This window comes from Oryctolagus cuniculus, chromosome 5 (assembly GCF_051225735.1).
Source record: "Oryctolagus cuniculus isolate XC-2025 breed Fujian yellow rabbit chromosome 5, ASM5122573v1, whole genome shotgun sequence".
Lineage (NCBI taxonomy): Eukaryota > Metazoa > Chordata > Mammalia > Lagomorpha > Leporidae > Oryctolagus > Oryctolagus cuniculus.
In genome coordinates, this window is record NC_142871.1 from 79,607,309 (window position 1) to 79,633,898 (window position 26,590).

Genomic DNA, 26,590 nt, shown 5'->3' on the forward strand with positions numbered 1-26,590 from the left:
CCTGTCATCACAAAAGCATAAAATTGTTGAAATATGTACTAACTAAAGTTTAAAAGGCAAGTTGAAATAATTAAGCAGAATTTAAAGAATATGTTCTATTTTATTGTTGTCACTGACCTATATAGTAAAATATCTAACAGAAATTCCTTTAACCTCAAGGAAAGATGTAGCTTAAAATACAGGTGTAATCAAATTTCTTTGATTTTCTTAATAAGGAACGTTTCTTATATGTATTTCAAATGTCACTAATTTTGAGCTATTATAGATTTTTATGAAGATTTATTAATAAGCAGGATTAATAAAATGGAATCAAACTAAAATGTTACATAAGATGGTTAATGCAATTTTAAAAAGTATTTGGTTTGTTGTTTCTTTCACAGACTGTATTTTTATGGGTATGGGATTGCTTGTTTTTAATTCACTCATAATATGTTTGATAAAGAGGGAGTTTTTGTTGAGTGACCCATAGAACAAGGTATATATATATAAATACATATTATATTTTATTCATATAATACATATTTTCATACATATTATATATATGAATAAAAGATTCATAAAATTCTACCAGATATAATCTGTTCATGGTATAAACCAGGAAAAAACAAAGGTGGATTAGATTACATTGTGGTTTTTCTTAAAAACAAAGATCTGTCTTAAAAATGAATCTGTCTCTAAGCCGGCGCCATGGCTCAATAGGCTAATCCTCTGCCTGTGGCGCCAGCACACCAGGTTCAAGTCCTGGTTGGGGCGCCGGTTTTTGTCCCGGTTGCCCCTCTTCCAGGCCAGCTCTCTGATGTGGCCAAGGAGTGCAGTGGAGGATGGCCCAAGTGCTTGGGCCCTGCACCCCATGGGAGACCAGGAGAGGCACCTGGCTCCTGGCTTCAGATCAGCACGGTACGCCAGCCGCAGTGCCCATTGCGGGGTGAACCAACGGCAAAAGGAAGACCTTTCTCTCTGTCTCTCTCTCTCACTGTCCACTCTGCCTGTCAAAAAAAAAAAAAAAAAAAAAAAAGAATCTGTCTCTAATCTCTAATGCCATACAAGAACAGATATTAAGATACCTAACAAAGTGGTGGAAGCAAGGATAAAGAGTTGAATATATACATAGAAACATATGTGTTACTATACTAAAACCTCCTAAGACCATAGTATCCTAACACAAACAGCCTAGAACTGAAATTGCTTCTTGGTTTGACATTTAGATAGGGTATTCAGATTTACTTAAGGATACCCAAACAGCTGAATTAGACTTGAAAGGACTTCTGCCTAAATCTGGAATTATTTAGCATATAACAAACTAATGACTTCATTATCATGTTATAGATCAAGAAGATAATCTTTCTACTTTAGACAACTTTTCCTGCCTTGAGGAGAATTATACTAGAAATCTAGACTATTGTTTTCTAAATCAAATTTTGTGGTTCCAAAACTTGATTTTAGAGCCTGGTACACTAAATTGTTATTTTAGTTAAGTCCTAGAATAAAATGGAAGCAGCATTAGGAAAAAAGAGATATATAATAAAAATAAGAAGAAAACATGCAAGGATACTTCAAAAATTCCTGGAAAATGTATAATATGAAACAAGCTATGCAAGGATTTAACAAAAATTGGCAATAAAATGTACTCATCTTTTTTAAATATACATTTCATTTATTTCATACATGCAGATTTGGGAACAAAATGGAGCTTCCCCTCTCTCCTGCCCTCATTCCAACTCTTCTCTCCCTCCCTCTCAGATTCTGATTCTTAATTTTTATGATGCTCTATTATAGGTTTACTTAGTATTCTTATAATTAGCCCTAATATAAGTAGAGGAGTTCAACAAATAGTATGAAGAGAAAGAAAACAGAATAAAATAAAACAAAACTAAACAAACGACTGTTTCTCAATGGAAGAGACAAAGGTGATAATCATCCATTCTCCAAATGGCTATGTCACTCTAATACATCACATTTAAGGTATTCTATTAGTTGCATCAGATCAGGGAAAACATATGGTATTTGTTTTCAGTTGTGACCATCTTGTTGCAAAAAAAAAAAAAAACAAGATTTAAATTTTTTACAGCTGAGTAATACTCCACAGTGCATATATATCATAATTTCTTTATCCAGTCACTAGTTGATGGACATCTGGGTTGATTCCACATCTTAGCTATTGTCAATTATGCTGCAATGAACATCAGGTACAGATAACTCATTTGCTGATTTCTTTTGGTTTGGGTAAATTCCCAGGAATGGGATGGCTGGATCATTTGGTACGTCTATATTCAAGTTTCTGAGGAATCTGCATACTGTCTTCCACAGTGATTGTACCAGTTTACATTCCCACCATCAGTGGATCAGAGTACTTTTTCCTCACATCCTTACCAGCATTTGTTGCTTGTTGATTTCTATAGGCTAGCCATTCTAACTAAAGTGAGGTGGAACCTTCTTGAGGTTTTGATTTCCATTTTTCTGATAGATAGTGAACCTGAGCATATATAATTTTTGCGATTGTCTGTTGTCCACTTGAATTTCCTCTCTTGAAAAATGCCTGTTTAAGACGTTTGTCTGTTTCTTTACTGGATTGTTTGTTTTGTTGTTGTTGAATTTCTTGAGCTCTTTATATATTCTGGATGTTAACTCTTTATCAGTTCCATAGGTTGTAAATGTTTTCTCCCATTCTGTCTGTTGCCTCTTCATTTTGCTGAGTGTTTCTTTTGCAGTTCAGTAGCTCCTCAGCTTGATGTAATGTTATTTATCAATTTTGGCTTTGATTGCCTGTGCTTCTGGGGTCTTTTCCAAGGAGTGGTTGTCTATGCCAATGTCTTACAGAGTTTCCCCCATGTTCTCTAGTAATTGGATGGTATGGGGTTGTAGATTTACATACTGGATCTATTTTGAGTGGATTTTTTGTGCAGGGTATGAGGTAGGGGTCTAATTTCATACTTCTTCATGTGGAGATCCAGTTTTTCCAGCACTGTTTGTTAAAGAGACTGTCTCTGATCCAGGGATTGATTTTAGCTTCTTTATCAAATATAGGTTGTCTGTAGATGCATGGATTGATCTCTGGAGTTTCTATTGTATGCCATAGGTCGTTAAGTCTGTTTTTGTGCCAGTACCAGGCTGATTTGATTGTAACTGCCCTGTAGTATGAGCTGAAATCAGGTATTTGATGCCTCCAGCTTTGTTTTTGTTGTATAATATTGCTTTATCTATTGGGGGGGAGTGGTTCTCTTGTGTTTCCATATGAATTTCAGCATTGTTTTCTCAAGATCTGCAAAGAATGTCCTTGGTATTTTGATTGGGATCCCATTGAATCTGAAATTGCTTTTGGTAGTATGGACATTTTGATGACGTTAATTTTTCCAAACCATGAACATGGCAGATTGTTCCATTGTTTTGTGTCTTTCTCTATTTCTTTCTTTAGTGCTTCATAATTTTATAATAGAGATCTTTGACATCCTTGGTTAAATATATTTCAAAGTATTTGATATTTCTTTTAATTCCATTTTCCAATGAACTATTTGGAAGTAACCTCATATAGACTGTGATAGTTAATTTTGTTTCAACTTAACTATGTACCCAGATATCTGATTGAACATTTTTTTTTTTCTGAATCGGAGTGTTTCTAAGAAGAGATTTGTATTTGAATTGGTGAATTCAGTAGAGATGGTAGTTTCATCACTTAAGGCTTAAACAGAAAAAAGTGATGGCGGTAGGGAAGATTTTCTCTCACAACTGACAGCTTCACCTAGGATGTGGGTCTCTTTAGACTCTGGGACTTGTTTCCAGTTTCTGTTTCTCTGGAGAAAGCCGATTAATTTAGGCCAAGCCAGACTTTGTTCTCACTGTAAGATTTTATGCTCTTTAAAATGTTTTAACTAATTGTTTTAGTATTGCTAGCATCTTCTTTTTTTAGTAAATACTGTATACACGTTCATCGGTTATTCTTTCAGAACCATGGTCGCTGTATACTTCTCCATCCATTTTGACTTGCTGTGAGTATCCAATGTTCAAAATGATTTCAGTGTTTGGACTATCACATCCAGAACACTGAAATGAGAAAAATTACTGGAGTTATAACTTTTGACACAATGATTTCCATATTAATGAATGATACTAGTTGTAACGGACAATGGAAGGCCATTAGCTATTGACTAATTTTTGGCTATTATATATACAAAAGAAAGAATTTTTTTAATATTTTGTTTATTTATTTGAAAGTCAGAGTTACAGAGAGGCAGAGGTAGAAAGAAAGAAAGAAAGACAGAGAGGATAGAGAGAGAGTCGGAGAGAGAGAGAGGGATCTTCCATCTACTGGTTCACTCCTCATATGGCTGCCATGGCAAGAATAGGGCCAATCCGAAGCCACAGGTCTCCCACGTGGGTGCAGGAGCCATCACACTTGGACCATCCGCTACTGCTCTCCCATGTCATAGCAGAGAGCTGGATCAAAAGTGGAGCAGCTGGTACTATAACTGGAACCCATAAAGGATGCTGGCACTGCAGGTGGCAGCTTAGCCCACTAAGCCATAGCGTTGGCCCCAAAAAGACTTTTTTCTCATAAATTCTTCAACCCAAGTAATGTCTCATTTGTCTAGTGATGTATAAGCCATAATTCATAAAGAAAAATATTTTCCGAAGAATATGATTAGTGTAAAGTACAAAAATTATCTTTAATGACAAGAATTTTCATGTTTTCTACTAGAATGTTTTTATATATTTGTATAGCAAAGCACAAAACATATGACATATTTGTCTTTTTTCTTTTATGTAATATTGTATTATATTTCTGAAGTCTTCAAAAATTAGTATTTGTGGCTCAAAATTTTTTCTTCTACATTGATTAAGAGTATTTGGTATTAACTTGGTAGTTAAAGAATTTAATGTTATATACATGTATATTGTTATTATTTATTTAAGTTACAAATGTTTTGACCAAAACTTTGTTACTGCTTATTGCTGATTTGTAAGAAAATCAAGAAAACACTTGACAATGTATACTTTTTTTTTTTTTTTGACAGGCAGAGTGGACAGTGAGAGAGAGAAACAGAGAGAAAGGTCTTCCTTTTGCCGTTGGTTCACCCCCCAATGGGCACTGCGGCTGGCGCGCTGCGGCTGGCGCACCGTGCTGATCTGAAGCCAGGAGCCAGGTGCCTCTCCTGGTCTCCCATGGGGTGCAGGGCCCAAGGACTTGGGCCATCCTCCACTGCACTCCCCGGCCACAGAGAGCTGGCCTGGAAGAGGAGCAACTGGGACAGAATCTGGCACCCTGACTGGGACTTGAACCTGGTGTGCTGGTGCCACAGGCGGAGGATTAGCCTAGTGAGCCACAGTGCCAGCCGACAATGTATACTTCTTTTCTAACTTTCTACTTTATATCTTATGATACTGCTCAATATTCATGATACTCTGCTCACAGTAATTTGATCTCCTTTCAGAGCATCTCATTTTACTTGTTGAAACACCTACTGCTGGATGAAAATGAAAACTCCACTGGTTACTTTCAGTCCTTACCCCTCCCTGTCCCTGCCCCTAGAATTTACAGCCTCCTAATAGCTATAAAAGTATGAGCAGTAAGTACAATAATCCATAAGGTCCACAGCATTGGCCACTGTAAAAGCATACTGCAGAAAATGAGAGGGGTTTCCTCACCCCCCTCCCTTCCTCCCACCTCCCTCTTCCTTCCTTCCTTCCTTCCTTGTTTCCTTCCTTCCTTCCTTCCTTCCTTTTCTTCCTTCTCTCTCTCTCTCTCTCTCTCTCTCTCTCTGTCTCTCTCTTTTGTATCAATATTGGGACTCTGGGACAAGAAAGTGTTCAAAGAGAAGAAAAAAAAAAAAAAACATTGTTGGAAACCTGGTCCCTGGTTCTACTCCACTGTGGCCTTTTGGGGGGTAAATCAGCAGATAGGTATTTGAGTGTGTGTGTATGTTTGTGTGTGTGTGTATGTGTATGTGTATGTGTGTGTTTCTCACTCTCTGATCCTCTGCCTTTCAAATAAATAAAATATAGCACAAAAAAAGAAAAAAAAATTCAGCTCCACTGACTTTCTTGTTAGGTTGAACACCCAGCAATTCTGATTGTAATTTGTCTGGGACATGTATTTTCAATTATTTTATTAATTGCTACTTTAAAATGTTTTGAATATTTAACTAGGAAGTATACAAGGCTGTATGAAAAGCGCCATTTAAACCACAGTCTGTGCTTATGTTCATTTTCACTTGTTCATTTTTGTAACAGCATATAAGCAGGTCAGGTTCTGAATACTTAAGAATATTTCAAACACTTTATCCCACACTAATCTAATAGTTTAAAAAAACTCATTGTCTAATATGAATATCTTATCTTTTTAATTTTAAATGATTGGAAGTGCAATTTTGTGTGCTGATTTCTCACTTGTAATTTACATAAAATTACAATAAGTGCCTTTTATTTTTTCTATTACAATGTCAATATTATTATTAGCAATATTTTGACATTTAAGAATAATCTTTTGTCTTCCATATTTATCTTTTATAGTCCTTTATTATATATATGTAGCATTTTATATATAGGTATGTAATATATGTCTATATAACTTTAAGCAGTTAGCTGTATCATATTGTCCTTATTTATTTACTATTTAAATATTATCCCTCATGATTATAGGTCATATAAAACTAGTCTCATATTTCCAAGTACTTATATTCTTTTAAAATATATATCTACTTGGGGACCGGCATTGTGGCATATCAGGTAAAGCTGCCACCTGCAGTGCCGGCATCCCATATGGGTGCTGGTACAATTCCCAGCTGCTCCACTTCCGATCCAACTCTCTGCCATGGTCTGAGAAAGCAGTAGAAGATGGCCCAAGTCCTTAGGTCTCTGCTCCTGCATGGGAGACCTGGAAGCTTCTGGCTCCTGGCTTCAGATTGGCACAGCTCTGACAGTTGCTGCCATCTGGAGAGTGAACCAGTAGATGGAAGACCGCTTTCTCTTGCCTCTACCTCTCTGTAACTCTGCTTTTCAAATAAATAAAAAAAAAAGTTTAAAAAATATATATACCTAAATGATTAGACAAAATTATTTTTATATACAAGCTTATTTATTTGATCTTTGGACCTGAATACAATATTTTAACTTGTTACATTTATGTTACCTTACTCTTTTTTATGCTTTATCATCAATCTAATCTTGTTTTGTACATTAATTCTGCATTTCATATTAATAATCATGTCTCTTGACTATGTTTTGTTCTGCTTTTCCATTCAAAATTTGCAACAAAACTATGGACCATCAGAGTATTTCTTTAGGAACCTCAAAGTATTTCACATAATAAATATCTCCAGGGTGAAATGTCAGATAACAATCATAGCATGTTAAGATTCAAAGTAAACATAACATTATTGAATTTATATCTTACCATAATGGCATACTAAATTAACATATTCTATATCTACATTGTTTGTTGAATTTTTTAAACAAATAATCCTACCTGTTGTTGTTGCTTTTTCCAAATCATCATTTTCTTTCCAAAAAGCTACCTCAATGAGCTTGTTATAAATCTTAATTAGTTCCAGTCTTGAACTAATCAAGTTGCAAAAAAGTAAAGTATAAATTTGAGGGGACAAAAGGTTGGTAACACCATTTTCATTCTGGTGTATTTATCCATCGTCAAATAATGACATCTTTGGAGCAACATAACAATTACTAAATGATTCTTCTTCCTTCAGTTTCCAAACTCTGTAAGTATGCTTTGCCATGTATATTCATCCATAATGTTTTTATTCCTCGGAAATTCTGCTCATGCTAATTAAGGATCTAGAACATCACCACCTGCCCTGTGTACTCTCAATAAATATTAATTACCACTACTAATTAGAAATGTTGACACATGCTTTTCTAATTACAATTGAGGTTATGTCTGAAGACAAGAAAGTTTCAGTTACTTAAATATCAGGAATATTTTCACAATATTGAAGCCATTTGACAAATCAATCAAATCCACAGGATTTTCTGGTAGGTTTTTGAAAAAAAAAAAAAAAACTGTTTTTGGAAACTTGAAATGCCCATGCTTTACAACAGGCTGTGTAACACTCTAGAGACATGTATTTTCCATCCATAGAGCTTTCTATTAACCTATATGCTTCTTTAAGAGTTTAAATGAAAAATGTTTATCTATATGAAACATGTTTATTATTATTGTTCTCATGCAATTGTGATGTTAATATGAAGAGAACATATTAAATGTAATTTATAGATATAATTCTAAGAATATAATGATTTTTCTTTCTGTACCTTTTTAAAGATTTATTTATTTACTTGAAAGGCAGAATTTTAAAGAAAGAGGGAGAGACAGAGATCTTCCATCCACTGGTTCACTCCCTAAATGGCTGCATTGGCCAGGGATGAATCAGGCTTAAGCCAGGAGCCAAGAACTTCGTCGGGGTCTCCCATGTGAGTTGCAGGTGCCCAAGTACTTGAGCCATCCTCTGCTGCTTTCACAGCTGCATTAGCAGCAGAGTGCTGGATCAGAAGTGGAACAGCCAAGACTTGAACGGGAGCTCATAGGGGATTCCAGCATCACAGCCAGTCAGGGGCTTAACCTGCATCACCCTGACCACCTATTTCTTTCAATTTTTGTGATAGCACATTTTAAAATTTACATGATCAAAGGCTTAATGCTCCACTCATTAAAGAGTTCAACAAGTAAAAAGTAAAAAGGCTGTAGTTAAGCAGGAATATAATCAAGGGCTATAAACAGTATCAAATGAAAATTGTTTATTTCACTCACATAAAATACATTTTAAAATAATCATAGGTCATGAAAACTATAGTAGTATATCGTTCTCAACCAATTGTTTGATAAAGATATAAAACCAAGATTGGTAAAATTATATTTTCAGCATTGAGTTTATACATATATGTGTGTGTGTGTGTACATATATAAATATATATATATATATATATATATATAATTTTAGCTTCCACATGTAAGAAAGAACATGAGGTGTTTTTCTTCCTGTGTCTGGCTTATTTCACCCAGTGTAATGTCCTGTAGTTGCTTCCTTTTTTAAGCAAATGGTAGAATTCATTCTTTTTTATAACTGAATAATATTCCATTGTGTATATATTTTCTTTCATTACGTATACATTTTTTTCTGTTCATCTGATGATGGACACTTTGTGTGATTGCATAGTTTGATGGTAGTATAGGTATCACTTTGGTACAACATATTCACGTCTTTTAGATGTATACCCAATAGTGAGATTGCTAGATCACATGGCATGTCTATTTCAGTCTTTTAAAGAAATCTCCATTCTGTTTTCCACTGTGGCTGCACTAACTTACATTCCCACCAACATTGTATAAGAGTTCCACTTTCTGCACAGGTTTGCTAGCAGTTGTTACTCTGTTTGATTTTTATTTGTTTGGATATTAGCCATTCTAACAAGGTTAAGGTGATATCTCATTGTGGCTTTGACTTGCATTTTCATGATGGTTAATACCACACTTGATCTTAACCAAAATCTCTGAGAAGCGATTCCATGATGGCTAATAATGTTGAGCCTATTTTTCATATATCTTACCATTTGTATTTCTTCTTTTGGAAACTGTCTATGGCAGTCCCTTGCTCATTTCTCTGCTGGATTGGTTGTTTTTTGTTGTTGAGTGTGTTGAGTTGCTGATACATTCCAGGTATTAATCCTTTGTTAGATAAATATCTTGAAATTATTGTTTCCAATTCTGTTGGATATTTCTTCACTCTATTATTTCCTTTGCCATGCGGAAGCTTCTGAGTTCGTTATAATCCCATTTGTCTAGTTGTTTTGTTGGAGTCTTCTGGCACCAATAGCTGTAGGATATGAACGAAATCTTCCATGGTTCCTCCTGGGAGAGTGTGACCAGTGCTGGGGCTTATAATAACAAAAGTGCTAGTCCCAGAACTAGAGGGTGTAGTCACCCTTGCTCTGTGACTACAAGGTTTACAGGAGATTTTGTATTGTTAGGTATGGGTCCCAGAGAAGTATAACACAGGCATGTCCTTTCCTAGGATCCACCAGGTACATTTCAGTGGGTTTCTGAAAATTAGTAGTGGTTATTACAGTCCCGGTTTTGCAGAATACACTGGAATCACTACCCATATCTTCCAAAGTGGAGCCAGGTGTTGGGTATTGTGGGTACCACCTGTCTGAAGCACCACAATTTGGTAGAGCATTCCAGATAGTGCCAGTGGTGCAGCTTATTCCAAAGGTTGTAATACTAACATCAATTGTCCTGGTTCCACAATGCATTACTGTCCAGAGTTCTCATGTTCATGCAAGGCTGATGTTGGTCTTTATTTCCAGGGCACCCAGCACCTTGAACTAGGATGAGCTGAAGGAATTTCTTAAGTTCAGTCTGGATTATTTTATGGGCTGTTTCTGGTGCCAGCTTCTAGAAGTTGAGGAGAACCCCTCTGAGTCTTGTGGAGTGATTAAAGATCTGGGCTAATGCCCAGAGCTTACAGTTTCAGGATGCAGGATTCTGCTTTTCACCCTGTAAGTTTCCCTGACTTTCACTTCGGTCCTTTCTGGTAGCAGCCTTATTGCTTGCTGTCTTCTGATGCAAACCAGACTCAACCACAACAAACCGAGTCTGGTGCTTTGGGAGGATGAGGGAGGTGAGAAAGGCAATGTGACTTCCCTTTTTGGAATGAAGTAGTTGCTCAGACACAATCAAACCCCCAGGTTGGACTTGAAGTCAGTGACGGACTGTCAGATTCACCATCAGTTCAAGTTACCTATGCCAGATTGCCATGGCTACTTCTTCCTACCTTATCATTGGAAAGTGGCATTCTCTAGCCAGTTTGTAGATTCATGGTTAGCTGGTGGCACAACTGCCCACCTTGCCTGGTGCATTGGTCATCTTTCCTCTCTGTCTCATGGAGTCTCTGTGCTGTTCTGTTAACTTCTCCACTGAATCTTTCTGTTACACATCCTCTTGAGAACACGGTCCTTCCTTTTTTTTTTCTGTTATCTTTCTCAGGCTGAGGTCTGTGCTGTGTTTCACTGTTCAGCCCTCTAGGTTCCTTCCGTCATTATTATTTTAAGTATTAAAGTACTTGTTATGCTGCCATAGTTATGAAGCATTAAGATAATAAAGTTAGCATTATGTATAATTATTTAAAAATAAAATTCTTCTGATATGATGATTCAAACATTTTATGTGGTTCCATGGAATCTTTGGATCAGAGGGAGCACAAGATTTCCTCCAATGCTACAGAGTATTTTTGTGGTGAGCTATGGAATGCTGTGATGCATGGTAGAAAAGAAGCCCTTCATACATTTTTTTTTTCTAGCAAAGATTGAGGTTCTTGGAAAACTGAACTTCTGAAACATTTTTGAGTAATGGCATAGGTCTAAGGTGAAATCATTCTATTGGGCCTATATCCAACTGCATCTTGGAATGTCTGTTTTGGCAGCTAAAAATTAGGTACAATACTATTATATTGGTATGCTCTTTGGCACTGCCATGTGTTAGGAAGAGCAAGGGGATGGATTAAGAATGAATATTGAATACTATATTCTCCATACAAATGTTTAGAAGCTTATCTCCTTTTTGCAAATAATCACTGTTTTCAAGCTTTTTGTCTCTTATTTTTGATATAACATATTTTAACATTATAGAGAAAGACTTCATGCTCCACTACAGATAAAAAATGAAAAGTCCATAATTGAGCAGGAATAAAGGCAACAGCCATAAACAATAGAAAATGAAAAGATGTTCAACTTCAACCATATAGTAAATTTTAAAATAGCCACAGATCAATTACACTAAAGATATCTATAATTAAATTATTTTTATATTAATGATACCACTGGTAGAAGGGAGTTCAGATGTCCATATTCCTTTAGAGCAAAGTAATTAACAGCTTTTGCTCTAGACAATCTTTTCAAGGATTTTAGCATAACAAAGAACCTGGTGGCTGGATATAGTGACTTCCTACAGAGCAGAGGACAGGTGTGGGGAGCAACCCGGACTAGACTAAGTTACTGGAATTAAGACTTATTCTATGCATCTGCTCTCCCACAATATGGCGCTGGGAGAGAAGAAAACAGCTTCTACACAGCTGCCTCCAGTTCAGCCAATAAACTGTAGGACTTGCTCCTGATTGGAGGAGAGCAGCGTACTCGGCTTGTGGGCAGCCGAGTTGGGATTGGCGGAGGAGGACTATAAAGGAGGAGAGAGACAGCATGCACCAGGAACATCTAAGGGGAACATCTAAGGGGAACACCTGTGCAGCCCCCAAGAGAGCCGGCCGGCGGTGTGCCGCTCCCCCGCGGAAGTGGGGAATGTGGCAGGGGGAACCGCCCTTCCACGGAGGTGGAAGGACCAGCAGCCAACCCGGGAAGGACCAGCAGCAAACCCGGGGAGGGCCGAGCAGACGAAAGAACAGCGCAGGGTCCTGTGTTGTTCCTCCACGAAGAGGGGGAGCGACAGACAGGTTTATTCTCTGTCCAGATAATGTCTCCTACTTGGAAAACTGCTCACTTACATCTCAATGTAAAGACTGTTTCCTTGTTTTTTTTTCCTCAGCTGCAACACAATCCACCATCTCCTCAGCACCCATGAGGGTCACTTATGGTCACCCTTGACTTTGAGAGCAAGGGGCATTGAATAAAGAGCATAAGGCTAATTTTGCTACTATGCAGTGTGTAATAAAAGTTCATGATCTCTGATAAAGAAAGTGAGTCAATTCTGACAGGATCTATGAAACTATGGAGGCATACACTTAGGGTGAATTCATAATCTTTTCGAATTCTTGGCTACTGCATTTAGAAAGTGAGCTCAATTCACCTAGATGTATTTTATGAATGAATGGGAAGAAATGAAAGAAATGTGGAGTAGTATGATGGTCTAAAAGAAAGGATCTAAGGAAATAAATATGTTCATCCTGGAAAATAGGAAGCCGAGCTATGAGTTGATAGTTATTTTTGTAAATTGCAGCAATTGCTATGTAAAATGCAGCTATGATTTTTTTTATTCTGTATTTTTTCAGAAACCCGCAATCATAGGAATATGAATAATTCAATAAAATGAATAATACACTGAGGATATTGAAAACAATCTCTGATACTTTGCTAGTCAAACTAGGTGTATTGCAACATGGCGATAGGAAATGCGCGGGCTACTGGAATCTGAGATGCAGTATTTACCTTTGAGAAGAGTACAAATTGGTTTGTAAAGCATTACATACTTAAGTCTAACAGTGACTGACAAAGAATTACCACTTGGCTCACTTGGCTCATCCTCCTCCTGTGGCACCGGAATCTCATATGGGTGCTGGGTTCTAGTCCGGTTGCTCCTCTTCCAATCCAGCTCTGCTGTGGCCTGGGAGGGCAATGGAGAATGGCCCAGGTGCTTGGGCCCCTGCGTGCACATGGGAGAAAGCACCTGGCTCCTGGCTTCGGATCAGCGCAGTGCTGGCTGTGGCGGCCATCTGGGAGGTGAACCAATGGAAGGAAGGGTTTTCTCTCTGTCTCTCTCTCTCTCTCACTGTCTATAACTCTACCTGTCAAATAAAAATAAAAAATAATAATAATAAAAAAGAATTACCACTAAGGTAAGGTACAAAAATGTTAATACTATGGATTCTAATAACAACAGAAACATAAAAACTGGAGAATATGAGAAACCTTCCAAGCACTTGGGCCATCCTCCACTGCACTCCCTGGCCACAGCAGAGAGCTGGCCTGGAAGAGGGGCAACCAGGACAGAATCTGACGTCCCGACCGGGACTAGAACCCGGTGTGCCGGCGCCGCAAGGCGGAGGATTAGCCTAGTGAGCCGCGGCGCCGGCCTATCAGTTACATTTTTGAAAAGAGAATACTTCACTCCAAAGTAAAAAAAAAATAAAAAAATGAAAAAAAAAGTAGCTATTTTCCACTTGTGAATATTTAAAGTATAACCAATAGGAATCACCTAGTATCTGTGGAATAATAGTAATTTTCTGATGGGGCAGACTCTTACTGCTATGTGAGCATCAGTTTCAGCACCTGCCTTGGTAGTAGTTTTCTATAGATCATGGGGAAAACTATAAGAACTCGGGACCCTGGGGGGATAGGAAGTCAAAGGCAATCTTTCCCTATCCCCCCTTGCAATGGGAGCATGACCTGTTTTTAAGTTAAAGATAGATGGCTCTTAGCAGCCATGGAGGATAATACTGGTTTCTTGACAAAAATAATAAAATATTTAAGAAAGACTCGGTGCTTCAAAATGCCAACACAAAAGTAATCCATAAGCAAAACATTTGAAGTGCAGGACAGTTTCTTAAATTTTTCTACATTTTAGCACCAAGTTGTACAGCCTCAACATGAAATATTTCTGTAGGCCCTATTTCTCCTTTCAGAGAGTTGACACTCTGGTTACCAAGTGAGTTTGATCATTAGTTGGTCTTCACCTTACATGAAAAGACAAGACAAATGATAAATATTTAGAGATGCAGCATTTAGTCAGAAGAGTATGAGGGACTCCTCACTTTTCATTTGTGAGTCTTCTAGGTAATATTAAGTAAGAAGGGCTAGAGAGGACAAGAGCATAACTAAGTTAACTAGAGAAGAAGGAGATTCATCACAAATAGAAGCCTTAGAAATGCAGTGGAATTCAACCTATTTAATGATTTTTTTGGTGAACAAATAAAAGGAAAAAGCCTTAATTATTTCAAATTGAGTTGTATGGCTGATATAGTAATCGTTCTTATTCTTGCATGCAATAATTGGTGATGATTAATATTTTTTTCTATGGATTACCCAGTATGGTGAGGGAGTTACCTGAGTACAGTCAAGAGACATTCATGAAAAGAGAGGTGAAACATGGTGGAAGATTATACGATGGAAGCTGTCCTGTCCTGGTGGTCTGGGGACCTCTACTCCATTTTCAAGTATTCAGTTTTCATAGAATACTCTGCAGATTCCAGCAGAGTGGTAAGGGAAATGGTGGAGGAAAAGCCTTGCCATTTTAGAACTCACATCTCTAGAATTTCTTCACATTACTCACTACTGGCACTGCTTCACCTCCCACTGAATTTACTTCACTGATTTAACATCAGACATTCAAGACATCTTGGATAAAACTGTAAGAGGATACTTGAAGTGATAAGCCCATGAAAAGGGCAGATGGTACAGCAGCAATAGAAAGAATCACTATTCAAATATTTCATATCAGTTTATGTTTTAAGTTTTATGTGCCATATTTTGCATAATTTTTGGAAAGGCTTGACAATCACTATCACAGAAAGCCAAATTTCCTACATAATACAATGCAAAAATGAAAATATATGCTTAAAGATGGCTATAAATGTCATGATATCTACTTAGCAATTTTCTGATTTTCATTACCTTTGACAAATCTTATTATCTTCAACAAGATGGACATGCAAGTATTTAACAGCAGAATGTGCTTCCAAATGAATAAACTGTAAGCAACTGTAAGAATGATATGCTTTTATTTTATTAAGGGTTTCTGGTTAGCATAAACAATAAAGAGTAGCTCAGATGGTTTGCACATGGCATTGGCGTCCCAGATAAGTTTATTGGAATCAGTACATTCTGCTCATATTTGTTATTCAAGTAAATGGACCCTGAAAGCCATAAAGATAAGTAGTAAAACTAATAGCATATTAGACCTATCTCAACTATTCCTAAAAGTACAAATACTTAGCTTTTAACTATGACATTTGTTCATTGTACTATTTTTTAAAAGTTAGCATTTTGAAGACATTTTGCTGTTGTCAGTTTTCACTGAAATAATTGTGTTTCAGCAGTTTACCTTCCTGGTATTCATACCTGGGGTCTGAGAAGAGCCACAGTAGTCTCTGCATCAGGAAATTTAGAAAACCCACATGCTAGATCATGTTAATACATTGCAGAACTTCCATTTGCCACACCAGCCATTGTTACAATTGTGCTGTCTCTTCCTGCTGTACTCATTTTGCTGGCAAGAGCAGCAGGAGAATCAGGATCTACCAAAGAGAGAGATTAGAAATTCCAAAATCAGTAATTCCTGTATAGCTCTCATGATTATTCCAAGAATACAAAGTGTTTTAAATTGTGAATATAAATGAATTGCTAATTTGTACTTTGATACTTATTTAATTTAGATTTTCTTTGACATAGTAGAAGTGTTGCAACAAAAAACCATCAAGGTCTACTAGAGAAGAGGAACAACTACTTATAAATGAGGATTCTGAGCTACTTAGTTGTTTATCTCCTACCTAATCTAGCGCAGTGTTTCTCTGAATTTACTGTGTATAAAAATAAACCAAGTAACTCATTAAAGTGAAAATGTCCAATCTCTACCAAAAAAGGTTTTAATTCAGATGGTCTGGAAAAGAGCCTAGGAAGCCTCATTTTTATATAAACATCTCAAGAGATTCTAGGGCAAAGAAGTCACAGATGCTGATAAACATTGGTCAATTGACTCATTTAGAAGGTGGACAAGACTTCCCCCCAGGCCAGCAGTCTTGTTGAGAACATCAAAATTGTCTGCTAGACAAGACAAAAGCCTACTCAGAACACAGAGGTGTTTATTTTACATCTCGGAATAGTCCTTGTATCATTTTTATATCTCTATGCATTCATGTGTGTGTGTAGAACTTGTGAACTTTTGTGATTGATACGTGAGACTGTTGACCTGTTTGTGAAATAGAGCATAAATGTCATCATTGAAATAAGGGAATAATATTTCAGCAGGGGCAAATTTTTGTATATTTTTAAATAGGTACTTATGGTTCCTGAAGATCTGTAGCTGAAAATTGTAGTATTTGAAGCTTATTGTAACCTGTGGTATTTTTCCAAGTATGCTGGGCTGAGAATAATACAAAAATTAGATATTCCTTCAGTTTTTAAAATCAGGGATAGAAATGTACAACATATCTTATTAATATTCATTTCTCTCTTATTCTTAAAAAATTATTTTATTTATTTGAAAGACAAAGTTAGAGAGAGAGGTAGAGGCAGAGAGAGAGAAAGAGGTCTTCCATGCGCTGGTTCACTCCTCAAATGGCCGCAATGGCCAGGCCAGAGCTGAGCTGATCCAAAGCCAAGAGCCAGGAGCTTCTTTTGTGTCTCCCAGGTGGGTGAAGGGGTTCAAGGATTTGGGCCATCTTCTTCTGCTTTCCCAGGCCATAGAAGAGAGCTGAATCGAAAGTGGAGCAGCCGGGACTTGAACCAGCAACCATATGGGATGCTGGTGCTGCAGGCTGGGGCTTTAACCCATTGAGTCACAATGCCTGCCCCAATATTCATTTCTCAACACCAGTGCCGTAGTGCCTGTTCACTTCAAGGCCATGCTTCTACAACCTTTCTTCCCCCAAACACCAACATGCATGAAAGTTTGTTGTTTTAGCTCTGCTTTCTATCTACTTCATTGTATGAAATATGTTTTCTACATTACTAGTCTTCCTACAAATCTCTGACAAGGAAATGGAACACATGGGGCCAGCATGGTGATGTAGCAGGTAAAGAAACCATCTGTTGTGCCAGTATCCCGTGTGGGTGCTGGTTCAAATCCTTGCTACTCCACTTCTGATCCAGCTCCCTGCTAATTCAGCTGGGAAAGCAGTGGAAGATAGCCCAATTCCTTGGGCCCTGCATCCATATAGGGGATCTGGATGAAGAACATGGCCCTAGCTTCAGCCTGGCTCAGTCCTGGCCATTGTGGCCATTTGAGGAGGAAACCAGCGAATGGAACATCTCCCTCTTTCTCTCTCCCTCTTCTTCTCCCTCTCCCTTTCCCTTTCCCTCTGCCTCTACTTCTCTATAACTCTACCTTTCAAATAAATAAATAAAGCTTAAAAATGGAACATATTAGTGACCAGATCCAATGATTTATTTAAATATTCATATTATCTGGTGTTTCCTCATTATTTATTACTTCTGATAATCATTTCCTATTTTTTGTAACCCTTCATTCCATTTTCATTCAAATATTATTCTGTAGTATTTTACCTCATGCTGTAATTACATTTTTGTAGTCTCTTTATTTCCTTTCTTTCTGTGGTCTTTTCACATACTCTATATGCTCTATCTGAGGAATCAGTTATTCTTTGGCTCCAAATCCCACTATAAGCCATGATTCTGAAATCTAGGTTCCAGATCCAGTCAATTATGAAATTCAGGGCTCTATTTGTTTTTATTTTTTAAAGATGTATTTATTTACTTGAGAGTCAGAGTTACAGAAAGAAGGAGAGACAGAGAGAAAAGTCTTCCATCCGCTGATTCACTCCCCAATGGCCACAACGGCTAGAGCTGAGCCATTTCCAAGCCTGTAGCCAGAAGCTTCCTCTGGGTCTCCCCTGCGGGTTCAGGGGCCCAAACACTTGGGCCATCTTCCACTACTTTCCCAGGCCATTAGAGAGAAGGATCGGAAGAGGAACAGCTGGCTGCAGGCAGAAGCTTAACCTGCTACACCACTGTGCTGGCCTCTATGGCCTGTATTTCTAAAACTACATTCTTGCACCAACATGCTCCACTGTGTCAGTCAAGATCTTAGGAAGAAGCAAGAGAATCTTTACAATGGAATTCTAAAGAGAAATTGATGACATGTGGGCAATATTACCAACCAGAGAAAGCAAAATGATGCTGAGCCGGCCTGGCTGGGGCTGGGAAGTTAACTATGGAAAGAATCAATATCGTTATGAGTGATGTTTTAGGTATTATATTTCCATGTAATACTTGCTTTCCGACACAACCCCAGTATGATACTAAGGAAGATAATTTTGGATTAATTACCATTCTTCTGCCAGACAAAAACAAAGTATGCTAAGAAATAGTTTATTCTAAATTTGTCTCAAGGCAACTTATCTGGTATTTCATATTGGGCTTTCCAAAGATAAGGGCAGATTTTTTACACAATATGCTTGTTACCTTCAAATAGATAACATTAACACTATCATTTATTTTCCTTTTATTTATTAATTTATTTCAATTATTAAAGGGAAAGGGACAAACTAAAGATAAGAACCAGAGAGTCAATTCAGGCTCCAAACCTGTGTGGCAAGGACCCAACCACTTGAAGTATCACCTCTTGCCACTCAGTGTGCTGGGAAAAGAACTAGCATTTGATAATATGGAATGCAAGAGTCTAGCAACATATTAATTACTAGGCAAAATTCTCACCCCTAAATTTTTAGTTAAAGGTCTTTTTCTCTAAATGTGCTACATATTGCCTATTATGAAAACATCCTTTAAACATTTAAATAAACATATTTCTTATATATAATAAGAAGATGGCTCTAAATATTATAGAATTGTTAAATTTCTCTATAGAGCCAAATGGAGGGATAATGCAATTATTTGATACTTTAAACCAGGCTGAAGTATAACATCTTGTTTAAGCTTTTCAAAGGTAGTTTTAGGATATATGCTTGGTATATTCCCTTCTCTTTATTTTGAATCTAGAAAATTTAGAAAATATTCTGACTCTGTATTGAAACTTTTAGTTTTTAACTTATTTTTGCAACTCTTAATTGCTACATAAAATTGTACATATTTCTACAATATCATGTGGCAATGTAATACATGTAGACAATGTGCAGTACTTAAGTGATCATGTCATTGTGAGAAAACCATTCAAAGGAATATTAATAGCATTATGATTTATGTTTAAAATGAAGCAAATCAATTTCATTTTGCACCTAATAAAATCTTCAATGGATCTCTAGCAAAATAAACTTTGCAATGTTTTTGCACTTAATAAACACTCACAAAAATGTTTCTGCTGTTGTCTTCCATGCTATTTGCAAAAGTTTTTCATTTTTAATGTGAATACATTTTAAAAATACAGAGCAGACTCCACATTGAGAATACGTGATGTGAGAATAATTTGTCCTCAGACTTCATCACCTTTACAGAATGGAAAAGGAAACTATATTCCCTCTATTTTTGGATTAAAAATAAACCAGTAAAATTTTACTTTTCCTAAAAACTAAACTTATAAAAGGAATGCCTTTGTTCAAATTTATCTAGAATCATAACAGTGAAGAAAGAGCCCCTGATTGTTAAAATAAATTGTATTTTACTGCTGTTTTTTTTTTCTTCCTTTGAAATTAACTCTCTTTGAGATTATTCAGCCTAGAAAACACAGTAATAGCACTTAAAATATCTTATTTGATAAACCAGATCCACAATTCTGCAGCTGCCTGCGGAGCAAGCATCATCATTACCTCTCTGCTTAGCTGATGGATTTAGTTGGCACTGGCTCTGCTTCCAGAGTCTGGGGGATTGCATGGTTTTCATTAAAATGGAACTATGAAGAATTAAAAGTTAAACATGAGACACAATTTGTTTTCCAATGTTATATTACAATGTTTAGGCAGGAGAGCTTTTACTCATAACACTATATGCTGTGTAATATCAATGGATTAGCCAAATGGGTGGCCGAGGGCACATGAGAAAATCTTGGGGAAATATTCTTTGAGTCCTTTGAATTTTTCATCGTATGTGTTTTTACAGATGGAGAACCTGAGCATAAAGAATTTAATTCACTTATCCATGTTATCACAGGATTCATTAGTGGCACAATTGGGAGTAGAAGTCAGGTTTTCTGTCTCCACCATGCAGAATGGACTGAAAACAAAAAAATTATTTCCCATTTGTTTCTTAATTTGCCAGTCTTTTCCTCACATGCATGTCAGGTGTGCCATATGTTGAATGATTTCAGAACTTTCAAAGATATACTATCTTTTCTTTGTTAGTGAAAGAACAGTGTTAATTATAGCTCCCCAAACTGTAGAGCAGCTGAATATAGTTACCCTTCTGGGACTTAAAAGTGCAAGTACGCCCAGAATCTCTGAAGTCGCTGATGACAGAGACAACATTGACTTGTGTAGTCTTGCATGGTAAATAAAACTGCTTCACTTACCTGAGTTCAAAACTTGTTAACATATCAACAGCAAATTGTTCTGTAAAACAAAACAAAGATAACAGCTGTATTTTACTGACATGTTTTTCTAAAAATAAATTACAAATGAACCATAGACAATTTAAAATAAACTTCCTTTTACTGAAGGACAATGGTATAAATTTTCTTAAACCTTGAACAATGTAGTATGTTGACATGGAATTTTTTCAATCTAAAGACACAATGTGGTTTATTTGGAGATTTGTGGATCCCCTGCAATATATCTAAGCCTATCTGGAGTTCACTGTCAGTAGTTTGGAAATTTCTTCCTAGTTTAACATGAACTTGCTGTGTTGTTTAGATCAGCATGCTGTTACTTTCTGTTTTTAATATTTTAATGCATGCATAATTCAGGTAGAAATCAATGCACAGATATTAAGAGTTCAAGTTAATGAACCTTGGCAATTGTATAGGCTTCCATAACCAACACATTAAGCTGGATACAGAGCACTCCTCTGCAGGTGGCCACTTTACATGCTTTACATTGCACTTGGTAAACACTCACAAAAATGTTTCTCTTGTTATCTTCCATGCCATTGCTTTCCTCCTTTACTTGAGGAGCTGGACTTAACAAGACTCCCCACTTGCACTGGGTTTCTTTGTATGCTCTCCAGTTGTCCATAGGAGGTGTAGGGAAGGGCGTTTACATGCGAATTTGTTCATTTATTCAATAAATATGTATTGCATTTCTATTATTATTAAGGTACTGTGAAAGGAAGTACAGCAGATAAACAAATCTGAGCACATGGCTGTCAGGGAAGGCTGGTTTAAGAAGTATGTGAATGAAAGAACAATAATGAACACAGAGAAAATCATGGAATAGTTAGTGGAAAATAAGATGCATGGGGTTAGAATACAGCAAAGAGAAAAGAGGAATAAGGTTAGGAGCAGAGAATAAATGAGGAAACATGCCTGCATGACTCTGTGCTGACAAGATAAGCTGCTCTGCAATGATGCACTGTGTCAAAGAGACAAATTGTGTAAGAACTTAAGAAAGGGGTTGAGGGTGTTGCTTAGAGTTGTTATATTAGGTGGGCTACTGGAGACAGATGAATGAAAAGTTTAAAACAGAGGAATGAAACTGAAATCTGTCCATATTAGCTTTAGAACAGGAAGCTAGAGTTGCCAATGTTAGCAACTCAGGGATCACAAAGAAGATTTTTCATATGGCTCTAAAGCGTTGTCTGTTCATCTTTTGTATTACATAGAGAGCAGCAATAACTACTGAAGTGTTCAAATAGGCATCTCAATTTCATCTTGTTTTCTTCCTGCTAAACGGAATCTTTTATTTTTTTTTTATTTGAGAGCTTGTCCTTCTCCAACCACCTTCATAAATCAGCCTTATATTCTTCTAAGAAGTTTTTATTGTCTCTTTCTGAGTCATCCCCATTGTTTCTCTTGTCAATCTCATCATTCAGTAGGATCCAAGATCTCCTTTAACTGTGAAACCCAACACTGACATTATTTAGTCAATGCAGGTTGTGGGAAAGAATTGGCCTCATCATCAGATGTCCAGAGGAGGGTGTACAGGATTATGTGTGGGCTTTTGAACACTATGGCTTCACCCTTATCTATGAATCTCCTCCCACTTCCTTCCAACCTTTCCCTTGAGGATCATTAACTATTAATCAATATCTTAAAAATGATGTGTCACTTAAATCTAAGTTTTGCTCAATCAACTTCAAGAAATAACTAGATGCATAACATCTGATCAATCTGCTCCTATGACCTGGTACTCCAGTCATTCTCCTTCCAAGTATGAACTCCACAAAAAGAAGCTATTCATATACATAGCTTTATTACTAGATCCCTCCTTGAAAAAACAAAATAAAATGAAACACAACTTTTAGACGCTAGAGATTTTCCACTATTAACTGGATAGTGGAAATACTCATTAAGTTAAAAAATTTTAAAAAATAAACGTTAAGACTTCAGTATTTAATTTTTTTTTACTGAAACATTCTTTTTCTACTAACAATTTGGAGCCATTATATTTCATTTTATGTAATCAAGATTACATTTTAAAAATCTCTGAATTTATCACTGAGCCAATAAAGTTCAGTGATAAAGAATGTTATTCCCATTCTGCCAATAGGTTTTATTCACAGCTTCACCAATTACCAATTGTGAAAACAGTAAACTTCTAGGTATCTGTTTCTTTATCTGTTATTGAGGGTATGATAATCGTTCTCACCTCACAAGTGGTGAGGTGCTTAGAACAACGTCTGCTACATAATATATATTCAGAAAGGGTGAGTATATTCTCACCACTAAAATCCAAGAGTTGTGAAGGCAGGGATTTGTATATATTATATTTTATTTTTTCATTATTTATTATTTATTTTTTCATCATTTCTGCTTCTTACAAGTGTTAAAAAGAATTTAGTGGACATTTTTGATGGGATTCAACAATGGAATGATTGCATTTTATACACTCTACACAATGAAACTATGTAGGGGCATCTACAATTGAATCTCATGACTGAATATTTAAAAGCACAGCATTTGAAATTGTTGAGTAAAACTAATAGATATTTACAATATATTTAACTTACTGTCAACCCACATATGTATAAAACATACATATTATCAACATTTGGCAAGTGAAACAGGATATTTCCCTATCTTTGTATCTATACACTTTTCAAATCAATAAAAAACTAAAAAACAAGGAAATAAGAAACTATGTTAACTCTGAATGAGCAGGATACATTGATGTTTCCTCTATGTAACACTTAGTTCTTTTGATTTGAATGTGATCAGATTAACTGTATAAATTTCACAGCTTTCAGTTCATTAACCCACTAAGTATCTAAATTAATATCATGTGATATTATTGCCATACCTGGTACTCACTCTAAAATTTAAAAGTATCCTCTGTGTTGTTAATTGGCTTGATCATTACCTTTGTGAACAGATGATGATGGCTTCCTGGTCAGACAGTTGCACATATTTAAATATACTCTAAAAAAATCAACTGAAGCTCATTGGAAATGAGTAATATTGGAGGTTTGAGGAACGTCACACTAAATTTTTTATGATTCTTCAGGAATTAATCTAAAATGAGATGTAAGAATTTCAATATTGTCTAATTTTACTTTGTAGTGTAAGTTCTGCTTATTTCAGGACCTTCCATTATAGCAACATTAGCGAGCATTATAGTATAAAAAGAATGATTGCTCTCTAAGATTAGCAAATATCAGAATTGCCTGAGAGCTGATTAAAGGCAGATTGCTAGACTTGGCCATCAGTTTGTGATTCGGTAGATCTGAGATACGGCCTCAGAATTTGATTTGCTAGTGATTTCCATATAATGTTGGTATTGCAAGATCCCAGGACACCACTTCAGAAAAGACTCAGCTGGAAGGTGGCATGGAGTAATAAATGCGCTTTCTTCCACCTGCAGTTCTAAGGAGCAGGGTGAACAGGATCAGGCAGAGCGTGGGTCACAGGGGAAGCCTGCACTTCACGACGGGGTCTGCAGAATGTGCAGAGTTTGAGGAAGGTATCGCTTCCAGCTGGGGTGGGGTGGGGGTGGGGACTAGGATCACCCGACTGGAGGCTTCTCCTTAGTGGGGGCATAGAGCACCATTTCAGTGAGGCTGGGGTGCAGGATAGGGAGACACTACACAGCTACCAGCTGTAGTGCCAGGATCTCGCTGCATGAGACTGACACATTGTCATGACTGGGTGATCTGCTCTCCTATACTATTGCAGAGTGACAGGAATGAATTTCCTTTTCACAAATTCACTACTTCACTGAAGGTCCCTGGACTGAAGGCATCAGCCGCCCAGCTCCTGACTGCATGAACCAGATGTGCCATATGGTCTGAGAGTCCAGCAGTGGTGACCTCTTGGATGGGGAGCTCTTCTGAAAGTGTGTGAGCGGCAACACTGTGTTGCTGACCCAAGAATTCCGAAAGAAGTTGGTCATTCCTCATTTTGAAGAGTTCACAGGGCATATGGATCACATCTGTGAGGATACCAAAGAGTTCACTGGTGGTAGAGTGGCAGCCTACATCCCTCAGCCTTCCAAGTCAAGTCCAGACCTGTGGAGCATCTCCCTGTACACTGTGGGTGCTCAGCAGCACTCCGTGGGTCACCGAAAGAGCCCCTTCAGTCTGCATTCTTGTGTGAAGCCCCTCACCTACGCCATAGCCAAAACAGCTCAGGTATTGACTATGCACACAAGTTTGTGGGCAAGGACTCATTACCTGCGCTACAAGCTCTCCCTCAATGAGGAAGGAATCTTCTATAACCCTATTGCCAGTGCTGGTGCCATAGCTGTTAGCTCCCTGATCAAGATGGATGGTAACACAATGGAAAATTTGACTTTGTGTTGCAGTATATGAATAAAATGGGAATGAATACATGGGTTTTAGCAAAGCCACATTTTAGAGAAGGAAACAGGGGACCAGAGTTATACCATCAACTATTATTTCAAGGGAAAGGAGTGATCCTCTGTGGAGGTCACCCATGAATCAAGCAGCATTGTGGCAACCATCCTTGTGAATGTTGGGATCTGCATTATTATAGGTGAGAATGCGATGAGAGCTGAAGCAGTGTGCAATACTCTCACACTCCTGAATTCCTGTGGCATGAACCAATTGGCCAATTTGCCTTCTCTGTGTTCTGGCCAAACAAGTAAGATAACGTCAGGGGCCTTCCAGAAGGCCTCTGCCAGAAGTTGGTGTCACTCTTCCTTTTCCAGAACTATGACAACCTGTGGCTCTGAGCTTGGAAGTTAGACTTGATTTGTAGCTAGAATTTGGAACAAGACTGTGGTGAGCCTGTTACTTGCTGCCTACAGTAGAGATGTCTTAGCTGTGTGAAGACTTGCCTTGGCAGCCATGAATATGGAGGAGAAAGACTATGACACCCACATAACTCTGCATGTTTCTGCAGCTGAAAAATACATTAAAGTTGTAAAATTCCTGATTGAAGCTTGCAAAATGAATCCTTTGTCGAGTACAGGTAGGATGACATTCCCCTGAACGATACTGGGCATTTCAACCACATACATGTTGTCAAACTGCTTCAAGATTGCCAGTACTCCTACACCCTCTCTGAGACCCAGGCTGAGGCTGCAGCTGAGGCCCTGTTCAAAGAGAATTTGAGAGCATGGTGTGATCCTGGGTCATGGACAGCTCCTGCTCAAGAAAAAAGCATGAGCTGGCCACCCACTTGACCTATAAACTTCAAAAAATGCTATGAAGAACTACTGTGCTTTGGTGGGGACCAAGAAGGTCATTTGGTGACATAGTTCAGTGTTTTCTGAGACAGTCAAATGCCACAATGCCCTTGTAAACCATGAGGAGAGAAAAGGACAGGCCCCAGGGGGCACCTGCAGTAGAACTATCCACAGAGACTGTGTGCTCCTATGAGGCACAATGTGATGGCTTGGCTACTCACAACCATCCTGGGTTATAACCTATGTTCCCTCTTCCTCTTCCTGAAGAAGCCATCATGAAAGACATCTTCTGTTGCTTTTCTCAAGCCATTAACAAGGAGCTGTTTCAGAGATGGAGCAGCAGGGACAGGATCCAGTACCTATATGGGTGTTGGCATTGCGGACAGTGGCTTCACCTGACACCACCACACTGTTCCTCATCCTTAACTATTAATTAAAAAGATTTACATATTTGTCAGAAAGAGAAAATGACCTGGATGCTAGAGCAGCTA

At 37.5% G+C, this 26,590-nt stretch overlaps 1 pseudogene; it reads left to right on the forward strand.

The window, feature by feature from the left end:
• LOC103349850 (glutaminase liver isoform, mitochondrial pseudogene) overlaps positions 1–26,096 on the forward strand; it is a 194,676-nt pseudogene extending 168,580 nt beyond the window's left edge.
• The last annotated feature ends 494 nt before the right edge of the window (positions 26,097–26,590 follow it).